Here is a 12,710-nt window from a genome sequence, read left to right as displayed (position 1 = left end):
GAAGCGATCAAAGCAACCTGTCTGTCTTAAGCTCCAGCTGTATTTCGAAGACATATGCGCTTTAGGTTATGTTTCCATCTTGGTCGCGCCTCGAAGTCAGATACCGACGTGCTTCCTGATTCAACAGTTTCGCTAGATTCCCCTGACGACGCCTGTATCTTTGCCCTGTGCCTATGCCTAATCCCACTAGTTGATGGACTTGCTTCAACACTTCCAGCATCTTTCTTGGTTGTCTGCCCCTTAAATCTGCTCATTTTACGGGAGAACATATTTGATAGAGATTTGCTTGTTCAGACGTCAATGTTACCAATGCTCATTTTCTGTGATGTTTTCTGGTCCAAAAGAAACTTGAATTCTCACTTTAGAATCTTGCGTGTCCTCTCACAGTTGCAATCTTCGGTGGTTTTACATTTGCAAGACGCAATATGAAAAAGAGACCTTTCCGCGTATGCAACAAAACCTACACAAAGCGGTGCTTCTTCTCCTTGCCGACTGAAATGTTTTCTCGTGGTGCGACACTATAAAATGTTTTCAGCCTGTCAAAAACTCTCTTTTCTGAAACCACAGGAATGCTTGCTTTACGCCGAATATGTACAACTCTTTGGGTAACTGCACTTGGGTTACTGCACGTGGGTAACTGTACGTGGGTAACTGCACTTCACTCATTTCACTAGAAATAAGTCTCGTTTCACACTTTCCCGCGTTGGTCTGCTATAAGGCGTTTTCTTCGTCTTGCTTTCCATTGTTTCCGAACTTGGAAACCAAAATATACAAAATGTCTCTAAATCGCAAAGCACTAAGAAGACTGTAACTTTAGGTACAATGCACAAACTCTCTGTCTCAACAGAAACAGTAGCGATGTAAAACCGTTAAAGCTTAAGCTGCCATAAACTGGTCTGTTGGATTGGTTGGCCGAAGTACGCAATATTTATACCGCCGCCGAACTTCAAGCGAGAATATTATAGAAACGTCGGCGTAGGTTCTGGAGCCAACGAAGCGAGCGGGAGGTGCGCGAATCTTCTGGAGGGAGCCGGACGTTGCGACAACGCTGGAACAGCATGGTCAAAGTAAGCAAGTTGTATAGCTTGCCGCTAGATGGCATCTACTGTCGGTGTACATAACAAGCGAAGAGTTGCCAAGAGCTATGCCTATAATCATCGTTAACGTGGCATTCCATACAAAATTTGGACATTAATTCCAACAACTAAGCTAATATATCTGTACTTTGACTCATAAACATTTTAAAATTATTTACAGGCATTGCTACAAGTTTCTTTTAATAAAATAATTGTATTATAGCCATCAGGTAACTCTAAAAACGACCACAGGTAGCTTTTCTGTCATTGGTGTCGTGCGTGTGGCCTAACCAAACACTTAAAAGAAACTTTAGGTCCCTTGGGGCAGGGTAATGGGTTGTCCAAAAAAGAATATAAAAAATCAGTAAGGTCGGTGCCACTAATGACACCTTTTCCGCACTAGCCGTCATCAAATTTCCAACAAAAGTGCAAAACGCTCTACCCTATCATACAGTCATGATATACCGGTAATGTTCGATTACTCACAAGTATTATTCATTGTAGTTTACTATACATTGTGTGTGCATGAGTGCTTGTGAGTGATATATATGTTTTTATCCCATTTATACTAATATTTTATACTTACTTGATTACATATCATTTTAGCGTGTTTAGCTATAGATATATATTGTTTCGAGTTTGTTTTTAATATTATAACTGTACAGTTTATATTATCGTAGTTAAGTGGGAGACAAGGCATTGTTAGCCTTAACTTCGCCATGTAAAAAGTAGTCTTAAAATACAGTAAATAATATAAAAAATAAAATTAGTCTTGAATAAAAAATAAAATAGGCAGAAGCTATGCCTCGACTTAACAAGTGTTTGGACAATGACAGCAATATATCGATAAATTGCAAATACGATTACCTTGTACTATTCAATAGAATGTAAGATATTTTGTAAAAAAAAAAAAAAAAGTAATAATACTAGTTATTTTAACCTTACTTTTCTTTTTGCCTTTGGTACGAGCGAACTTGATCCGAGACATTTGGTTGAAAAAGGGTAAAGCTTCTTCAGCTTTGCCAATCTGAGTGATATGTCTCTGAGTTTTCCTCATTCACATCAGACAAATGTCGGGATGGTAGTTAACACAGTGGCTCCAAACCGCTTCCATTTGTTCCGCAACGATTCCTCGTGTAGTGTGATCGTTGACGGACGTTGTCCCTCATAATATGGGACGGATTAACATGGCCATATATTCCTGAAAGTCTAGAAATCTAATTCCTAATCCTTACTTCTCCAGATACACCTCTTAGTATACTATATACAGTTAGAAAACAGTAAAAAAAGAAAGTTATAAAAAGAAACAGGAAAGAAAGAAAGATAGTACCTCTGACTGATATGTATAAATTAAAAGAAATTAGGTTCTTTAAATATAAATGTACTGTAAGTGATTTATATTATGCTGAATATGTAGAAAAATTATAGAATAAAAGTGTTCTGTGTAATGCGATGTAGCGACCACATGCAGCATGAATTATCAGATTTCTACCGTGTTAGGATATTTGAGATAAGTACACTGAGAAAAAAATTGTAGGTGGCGTACTTATAAAGGTAAGTTACATCCGTAATCCCTGTCGTTTTTGGACTTAACGTAGAGCAGGTGTATAACTGAGGCGTTTTATAATACTTTCTGTATAAGTGTTAAATGCATACCTACATTCCGTACGAAACAACATATGCGGTCAGGATCTCACATACAAATGGACGTATATAACATATAGCTGAGGAATGTAACATAAGTATATGCATGTGATGTACGGAAAACTGTTAGATATCAGACGTCCTGCACCGGCATGATGTAACATCTAAAGGCAGTCGGCATGTAGCATATGGATAAAATATGCTCCGTACTGATTTCTGCAGTAGGCAAGAGGATTCCGTATATTTGTATCCTCGTCGCCAAAAGTGCCTTTACATCGCCATGACGGGTATGTGAAAGCGCAGTACTCCAAGGAAGGGATGGTTGTATAAGAATTTGTGATTAATTTTGAAGAGTTTTTATTTTGACGAGAGAATTAACACAGGTGAAGGGAGTAAAGACACAGATTTGAAGCATCAGTGCACTGTTATTGAAGCATCAGTGCACGAAAAGATTCGTATTCTCAGTTTTTCTATTTATTGTTTTATATGTTAAACACCACAATATGTATAACTGATATCGCAGATCGTATTATTTTTTTAAAATCGTGTTTGTAACCTATTGTCAAAACATTCATCTCCTGACATGATGTAGAGAGAAGAGAAAGAGGTACGACATCTGTAATATATGTATATGTGATTCAATAAGTAACTATAGAAATTAGTTAAAGGACACATAAGAGAGCGAAAAGGAGGTCTAGAAATCTGAACTCTTTAGAAACGTCCTAGATAGGTGAAAATATAGTTAAAAATTGCAAAGGGAATCATGTAATTTACCTTTCTTTTCTTATATTCTAGTATACTTTTTCTTTCACATCCAAACATCTCTATTCAGAATTACGAGATAAAGATGAAGAGAGAAACATGTCCATTTCAAGAATTATATCAGAAAAAAAAACATTTGACTTAGACTAGATTAGAACTTGCAACCCTTGTATCCATGGGTCAGCGCTCTACCGATTGAGCTTTTTTTTTTTATTGCAAACAGTTTATAGTCATCACATTGGGCTGTTATTCAGGCGAGACAAAACATGTTGATTAAAAGATAGATAACAATTCACAGGTAAGAAAAGTACATACTAGATTATGAAACTAAGACAACCAAATAATTGGCAAAATGTTTTCGTTTATATTGCACAGGAAGTTTCTGCAAATGGTGTCGCAGATAAGACGAATACACATCGACATGATACGGTCGATGTGTGGTAAGCACATATAGAAGAGTATATGCAGCGAGCCAAATTACACTGTTATTTTTTGCATTAGGGAAATAATGAAAATCAGGATAAATAAGAATATTGTTAACCGTAATGTAGTGGGGAGACGAGCGACAAATCTTACTTATAAGTAGGCTAAAATGGTGCCAGATATTTTGAATCTCTGTACAAAATTGTAAGCGATGCTCAAGAGTATCTTTGTTATTGCAGTGAAAACACATATTGTGATCCACCATTTTTAAGTTAAAGAGGCGGTCTAGCGTTTCGTATTTGTTAATGACAATGAAATACCAGAGCGATTTTTGCTGAGTAGTTAAGAAAGGAGCGTTGATATTTCGCCAAATATAAGGCCAGTGAAGTTGTGGCTCTTTCAATTGAATATGAGGCGTGACGAAGTGTTGTGTCTGCACATAACGGCGATAAATTGCTCTAACAGGCATGAGGTCTAAGTTGCTTCGGGCAATCAGCCCATAGGCTATATCAAGAACTGGTTCTCGCAGGTGTGGAAATTTATGGCCCCAAGGAAAAATATTAATAGGTGTTTGAAGGTCGATACAAGCTAAACAAGCAGAGATAACGTTACTAGATACACTGTTCTTATCATTCGTGAACACATCGATGGTTCGTTTCAATAGTAGTGCCTGACCTTGGAGCAATATGTTTTGAAATCCTATGCCACCTTGTGCCGGAGGTAACACGAGTTGCTCACGTGAAACGCGAAGCACTTTATTATGCCACAGAAAGAACAAAGCTTGACTCGTGAGGAAAAATAGAGCAAACAAACCACAGAAGGCTGAACGTTTTTTGTTTGAGAAAGAAATTTCTACTGATCATGTCCATATTGCGGGGTTTATGTCGTATTAGAAGACCACGTATTTTGTGTGCTATGATATCATAATTGAAAGTAATGGTTTGTTTGATGGTATTGAACCACTCAATACCCAGGATTTTGACGGAATTAACTGCCGTGTAGTACGCACTATATTGATCCTGATATTTTGGATGAATACAGAGGAGCTTTGTTTTTGTTTATTTAAGCTTGCTCCTGAAATGCTTTGATACGCGTCTATAAGATTCTGAATATTTTCGAGGGTGGAAATACTGTTCACATAGAAGTGGACATCATCTAAGTAACTCGCGACTGAAATAGAGGCGTGGTAAATTTTGATGCCATTGAGTTTGGTCTGCGCCGCGTATATTAGAGGTGCGATTGAGAGACTAAATAGAATACTGGACATGGTGTCACCTTGAAGAATTCCAGTACACAAGGGGATAGCGGAGCTTAAACCAACATTAAGTTTCAATTTCGTAATTCTGTTGTGATACACTCCCTGAAGCATGGACAGAAAAGTGCCATTAAAACCAAATTTGTGTAGGACTTTAAAGAGATAGTCATGTGATACCCTATCAAAAGCTTGTGAAAAATCCGTGGATAGAATGGCCACAGGAGTGGGGGCGGCAGTCTCATGATAGGCTATAAAATCTCTTATGTTAGCTAAAGCTTCATAAAGTAACGCATGGTGTCCATGACCGTATTGACAGAAACTAAGCAACTCTCCTATATAATGGTTCATACGAAGCGCTAGACATCGTGTTAAGATTTTTAAATCGGCACATAAAAGACTGATCGGGCGGTAATGATCAATAGACGTAGAGTTAGACTTTTTAGGTATTAAAACAGTAATACCCGTAGAGAGAGATTCTCCTAAAGTAAAATTTTCTCGATATTCATTGAAGAGATCCGTGAGAAAAGGGGCAAGAATATCAATGAAACTATGATAAAATTCTAAAGGAAGAGAGTCAATTCCAGTAGATTTGCCACGTTTTCCTAATCTAATGGAGGTCTCAACTTCATCGATGGTAAAAGGACTGTTTAGATACTCTTGAGCATTAACATCTAGGATTGAAGGGATATAGTCCAAAAGAGATTCATCTTCATTATTTACATTAGATTTTGCATACAATTGTTTATAATACTGAACAAATTGGGGAAGTACCTGCAAACCTTCATAAATTTGGCCATCCTTGCCCCTAATGGATGAAATCAACTTTTGTTTGCCTCTGTGTTACAATACTAGCCTGTTCCATGTCAGCGGCCGGGGCAATTTTGCTGCGAACAAAAAAACCACGCATTCGTTTGTTATGCAATGACAATAGATGGGCTTTGATTTCTTGTATTTGAGGCCTGACCAGGCGGCCTCGCAATTGTTCTTGCATGTATTCCTTGAGTAGGCGCGAGTAATAGTTATATTGAGTATTATATGCTTGGTTCCTTTGGATACAATATTGCTTACTTATGGATCGAAATCTAGGTTTAACTCGCTTATCCCAAAAATACATAAGTTTGCCCTGATAGCGTGATATTAATGGAGACAAGATTCTCCATTCCTCTCGAATTAAATGCTGATATTCAGGGTCCATAAGTATAGAAGTGTTAAAATACCAAAGAGGACTACTTCTCAAAAATTTTGACACTGGTAGGTTTATTCTCATAACAAGAGCATAATGATCGCTAAAACAGACAGGTTCAAGGGTAACATCTCGTACTTGTGCTACTAGTGAGCGACTTACGTAAAAACGGTCCAAGCGACTGGATGATTTTGAAGTATGAAATGAGTGACCTGGGTCAGTGGGTCGAAAGTGACGCCACACATCAACTAGATAATAGGTGTCTACTATTCGCTGGAGTTCAGGAGAGAAATTAAAGTTGGGAGTCTGGTCAATAGGTTGTAAAACGGAATTAAAATCTCCACCTAAAATACAAGGGTTGGCACCATTAAATAAAGCCTGCGCAAGATCAGTGTTGAAGAAATCCTGTCTCTCTCGCCTTTTGTGAGACCCAGATGGCACATAAATATTGCATAATTTGATGCGGTCAAGCATTCCAATGGAGATTCGTTCATTTGGGTGATCATTAACGGCCTTAAACTCTAGATCATTACGGTAGATGATAGCTGTACCTAGCCCATTCTCCGTAAAACGAGAATAGCATGTATGATGTGAAAGATAACTATACTCTTGAAGGGCTACTTCTTGAGCGAACAACACATCAATGTCTGCTTTGTAGATAAAGTCTCTTAATGCTTCGTGTTTAACAGGAGAAGTAAATGCATTTAAGTTAATGGTGGCAAAACTAAAACTATACATAAAGATAAACAGAAACAAAAATAGAGTGAAGCGAAAGGTTAAACACTGCATAAATGGCTGTAATATAGACCACAATAGAACAAGGAAAATAATTATAAGTCGTCCCCAACGGGGATACCAGCTTTCAACTTTTTCAAAGTGGCCCGGGTTCGGGCACCTGAAACTTGGGAAACATCGGAAGTACGGCTTCCTTTAGAATTTTTCGAAACGCCACTAACAGTTGTCTTTAGTTTGGAAAGTTTACGTTTTTCGTATACAGGGGCACTGAGATCAGATTCACTAGCAGAGTCACTGGTAAGGGGTTGTACATTTCTATCGAGAGTGATGTTTGAGTCTGCTCCCAAGTGCACGGCAGATTGATTATCATGGTCCATGGGAGCACTCGGAACAACTTTTATATCCTGAACTGACGGTTGGTCACCTACCTCTGCAAGTTGTCCTTCTTGGATAATTTCCTGGGCCTTGGGATCAGAATTAGTTGAGGGTACTGCAGTAGGCTCCGAAGGAGCAAGAACTTCCGGGTCAGTAGAACGAACTCCTTCCATAGGTGGGTCGGGGAGAATGTCTGGATCGGGGGATGTTTCAACTGCTGGAACATCTTGACTTGCAGCACCAGGGCGAGCAGAAGCAAGCAGAGGAAATTCCGTGTAGTTATCAGTATGCAAAGCATCTTTTTCGTGTGGAAGATTACGAGGTATACGGAGCGGTGGCGGTTGGAAGCTTCTAACTTGCGGATTAACTTTGAGTTGCGGAACTTTTTTGCGGGGGCACCCTTGCACAAAATGGTCCTGTGAATTGCACAACGCGCAAGTTTGGATTTGTCCTTGAGTGACTATAAAATAGCCTTAAACCACACACTGTAATAAATGAAGGAATATTTTGTTTAACCTTCATCTTAATTAATTTACGTCCAGTACGGGTGACATACACATGGTTCGCAGAATACTGTTCGTCTATGATTGAATGTATTTCACCATAATGGGAAAAAACCCGAGTTAACTGTTGGTTACTTAAGTTCCATGGGGCACAAAGATACTTTAACGACTGTAAAGCTGTTGTCAGCAAGATCAATAGGAAGTAAATGTTCCTTTTCACTATCGGTGTATTTGACTTCACCATTAGTTGAAGCGAGAATTCGTTCACACAGCACCTTGTTGACTAGTTTAATATACAGTTGTTTCCTTATGTAGTCTACTTCTATACTATGGAGTTGATCAATTGTTAACTTGAATGTGTTTCGTATCCATTCATGGATAAAAATTGAAGTAGGCTTTTGACTTACTTGACCAAAATTAATACGTAAGGTATTCTCACGCAAACAACTCATGTTGAATTTTCCGTCGAAACACGACCACAAAAATCACTTCGAAAAGAATATATATATATATATATATATATATATATATATATATATATATATATATATATATATATATATATATATATATATATATATATATATGGATATGCAGATCCAAAACACTAACACAAACTTAAGTATCTCACTGAGAATTAACACAGTACACAAACTAATTTCGCAACTTGTCCTGTGTTACAACACAAATGGTCAGCGAGCGAGAGACGATGTTACTAGCACGAAGTCTCACGAACGTATCAAGCTAACAACTTCTGTTGGAAAAGCCTGATTTCTACAACTACCGGTTGCTGAATGGTGTGTATTAACGAAGTTGGCCGAGATAATTGCTTCATATAGCTATTGCAATAATAAGAATAAGAATAAGAATAAGGATAAGAATAAGAATAAGAATAAGAATAAAGAAGAAGAAGAAGAACAGAATTTTAAAAGTCGCATATGTTAAAAGTTTGACGTGCAGAGTATGTCCTAATATGATATTTTATTAATGATATATAATAAATGTAAGCGTGGTTTATTCGTGCGTGCTAGTCAAACTGCGCAACTCACTACCGTAGTCCCATAAGGGTTGTACGCGTATGGTACAGTAGCCTTGCGTCCTCCAACCGTGAAAAAGTGTTTCGGTTTGAACCTATGCGAGTACTAGGACGAAGGAGGAGATTCAAAGAAAGAAAAGTGGTTTAGAAATTATGCAAACGTAGAATATCTCACGAGGTGAGGTGGTATAGAGTTCAGCGTGTCTTTCAGCCACTACTCTATACAACACGTGCATCTACGACTTAACGTGGAACCCGAACCACACGACTCCTGACCGGAATCGAAACCTATATCACCTCTAGTTCTATCATGGGAGACACAGGAACATGTAAAAATAATCGAAAATGAACGATATTAATGTTAACTCCATAGCTTTTGAGGTCCTAAAAATTCCTAATTGAAAGATATGAGTGTCTATTCAATAGTTCTCGGGGTCGCTGGAGTGTATAATGACAGTCCCGATACCATAAAAGCCCAAGGCTTTATTGTTCGTTAGCGGAAATTTTATTCAGTTGCTCCTGCTGGAAATGTATTCGTACTATTTCATTCCGATTCAAATACGTATTCTACTGGGAAAACTAATCTCAAATATATCTTTGAAATATAAACCTAATCTTTCCGTGCAACGCCTGGTATTACAATTAGTAAATAAATAATTTAAGAAACAATGAGTATATTTAATGGAAATAGACATGCATTTTTGAATGTTGTATATGAATTGCTAATTCATACTTTATCTAGTAGAAAATGGTGCATCCAGAATATATTCTGAAGTAATAAGGAGAACTATTGGAGGTATATTTTATTTTTCTACTGTCGAATTTAGTTTGGAATGATTTCACACAATTTATTTCGAAACTATCGAGAGGAGATTGAGACCGCTATTTGTCGATTGAAAGGAGACTAATACTGTAAGTAGTCTCGTATTGTCTCGTTTTGATACCAGTCCTGCTTCGGGGCTTGTTCTCTAGTAACTGGTTGCATAGTGCACCTACATAAGACGTTGTATATTTAAATGTTTGAGAACTTACGCCACCTCCAGTTGACGGATCGTTCTATCTAAAACTACCAGATCGTTTATGTAATTTTGCGTTTAAGTACAGGTCCTATCCTTATGTCAATTATTTTCTTGCAACAGAGAATGAAAAATGTAACAGTTATAATATTGATCGCGTGTCGGACTCCGTGCCGTAAATACAGTAGTTACTGCCTTGGTACGTTCATCACTGAATGCGTTTCCGTCCTACTCGTGCAATGACGTCACCTTTGACACACGCTCGGGACAGAACAACAGGAGGAGTAACGCTGTTGTCTGCTTACTCGCTTGCTACTGTGTATTATCTTTGGAACCTGATGTGAAATTACTGTTTTCTCCTTACTTTCAGCTGTCTTTGCTATTTCTAATTTAGATGTCTATTATTAAGTTAGTGGAATTTTATTCCGTCATGGAAATATATTTTATTTCTTTTTAAATGTAAATAAAAAGAAAAGTCTATTTGGACAAGTTTCCCCACAACTCTAGAGGTACTGTCTGTGGTGCGCTTTTCTTTTCTTTTTCTTACGGGCCGCGGTGGCTCAGTGGTAGAGCGTTCACCTCTGGTGCTTGGGGTCCCGGGGTCGATCCCAGCTCCATTCAAGTGAACTTTGTGGTGGATAAATACCGTGTGCAAAGGTTTCCTCGGGATTTTCCCGTTTCCTTCCACTTTCTTCATTTTATTCATTTCTCATCATCACGGTCCCCTTTAGCCTAACCGGCATAACCGTCGGACGTAAAACTCAAATATTTCATTTTTCTTTTTTTTCTTAAATTGTATCCCCAGTTGGCCTAATCCAGTTGCGTTTGTCAATCAGAATTTCTTTTCTGAAGTTTTAATTTTCTCACTTCACCACTTTCTTCAGTTGCTTGTAAAATGTTCTTTTGGAGGAAGAACTTTTCAGTTGCTTGTTTAGTTAGTTTATTCTTATGTATGTTCTAAATGGGATAACATATTAAAACCTCCGGTTCACACTTGCTAACAAATTCATTATGATGCCTGTTAATTTTCTAAGGATGTTCTTTCCTTTGCGAATAAATTCTCCATTGCTTTCTTCAAGAAAATATTTGTTAGCTATTTTGATTGTGTCTAGAAGTTCCTTTGATGAAAATGCTAGTCCTCCTTTTGAGATAAATTTTGTCCAGTTGCACTGTAGCCCCTGAAGAGGTTCTTTGACATAGAGCTGTGGATGTTTGATTTTAAATTAGAAAGCTAGCTTCTCAGGTATAAATTCAAGATTTTGTTCTTCAAGATCGTGCGTATTAAATGAATACATTTGATCTTCAATTTCATTTTTATCTTCTGGTAAAATATGCGTCTACAGCTGTACTGTTTAGTGATGTCAGCCGGCTCGGTTCGTCTCGGGTCAGGTGAGCTATCGACTCGGTTCGGCTTGACTTCGGTGAGCCATCGGCTTGGCTCTGTTCGGCCCAACTGAGTCGAGGGCTCGAGCCGGCTCGGTTGGGTGAGCTGTTGGCTCGGCTCGGTGGTGTCAGGCTTAAGCCGAGCTACTCGAGCCGTTTACAACACTAGTTACAGGAAACTACGATCTCAACCTTCAAACTTCAATTGCTCCTTGACCTTCATTCGGTTCGATTTCAATCTCCGAACTGAAAGTACCACTCAATCTCCAAACTCCAACAATAAATCATTCTCCGTCGACCTCAACCTCCGAACTCCAATTACCAATGGAACTGATAGAGTGCTAACTTGGGTGAAAACTGTCTGATTCGAAGACCAAGACCGAGTATTTATATGCAAGACCGAGACCAAAATCAAGTGTGCAAAAACAAGTCCAAGTCCGCAAGATTCGGACAAGAATGAGACCCACTTGCGAGAGTCTTGCAGTCTTCCAAATTAAATACCTTTATAAATAAACGAAGAATACAGAGGTTTTATGTCTTAAATTCATAATTTTTTTTAAATCATGTTGTCGGTTTAAGCTATGGGATAGACAGGCGGTTAGGAGAATGTAAGTTCTTAAACAAGAAAAGTAATCGTAATCTTTTGAAATACCCAACTGAGGAAAGAATGATGGGTTTCGTATTGCATTCCGTATGTATAATGTGACAGAGTTTATCGGCCCAAAAATTACTAAGAATGAAACATAGTAGAAACTGGTTGTTGGTCCATTGGAAACAAACTTACATGCGGAGATTAACGCATTTTATCAAAACTCTAAAAGAGTGATACACCTGCGTTGCAAATCAGCAGTAACGTGTAGTTGTTAAAGACGCTTGTTTCGGAGCGCTTTTTCTTGCTTGTAGTGAACATAATAAATAAACTATTATTATTATTATTATTATTATTATTATTATTATTATTATTATTATTATTATTATTATTATTATTATTATTATTATTAATATTATGGAAACCAGCACCAAGACTGTGTGTTCCTTTCGCCCCCACTGGGAATCAAACCTGAGGACTTTTGTGTCAAACATAGGTGTGTTATACATTCAACCATAGAGGGCTCACGTAACAAGTAAAAAATTTGATGTAGAATATACATATTTCTTCACATTCATTTGGTTATTTTGTCATAACCTTTGTAATTATAAAATTAATACTTCATGAAGTTTATTAAGATAATTAGTTGTTTTACAATGAAATAAATCTGTGATTAAAGTTGCTAACTACTTGCTACGAAATGTTAAAACAAAAGCCTAATTTTCGAAGT

The sequence above is a fragment of the Thermobia domestica genome, chromosome 8 (genome assembly GCF_964235325.1).
Source record: "Thermobia domestica chromosome 8, izTheDome1.hap1.1, whole genome shotgun sequence".
In the NCBI taxonomy this organism is placed as follows: domain Eukaryota; kingdom Metazoa; phylum Arthropoda; class Insecta; order Zygentoma; family Lepismatidae; genus Thermobia; species Thermobia domestica.
The sequence above is the reverse complement of the archived record's forward strand: the minus strand, read 5'-3'. Positions refer to the sequence as shown.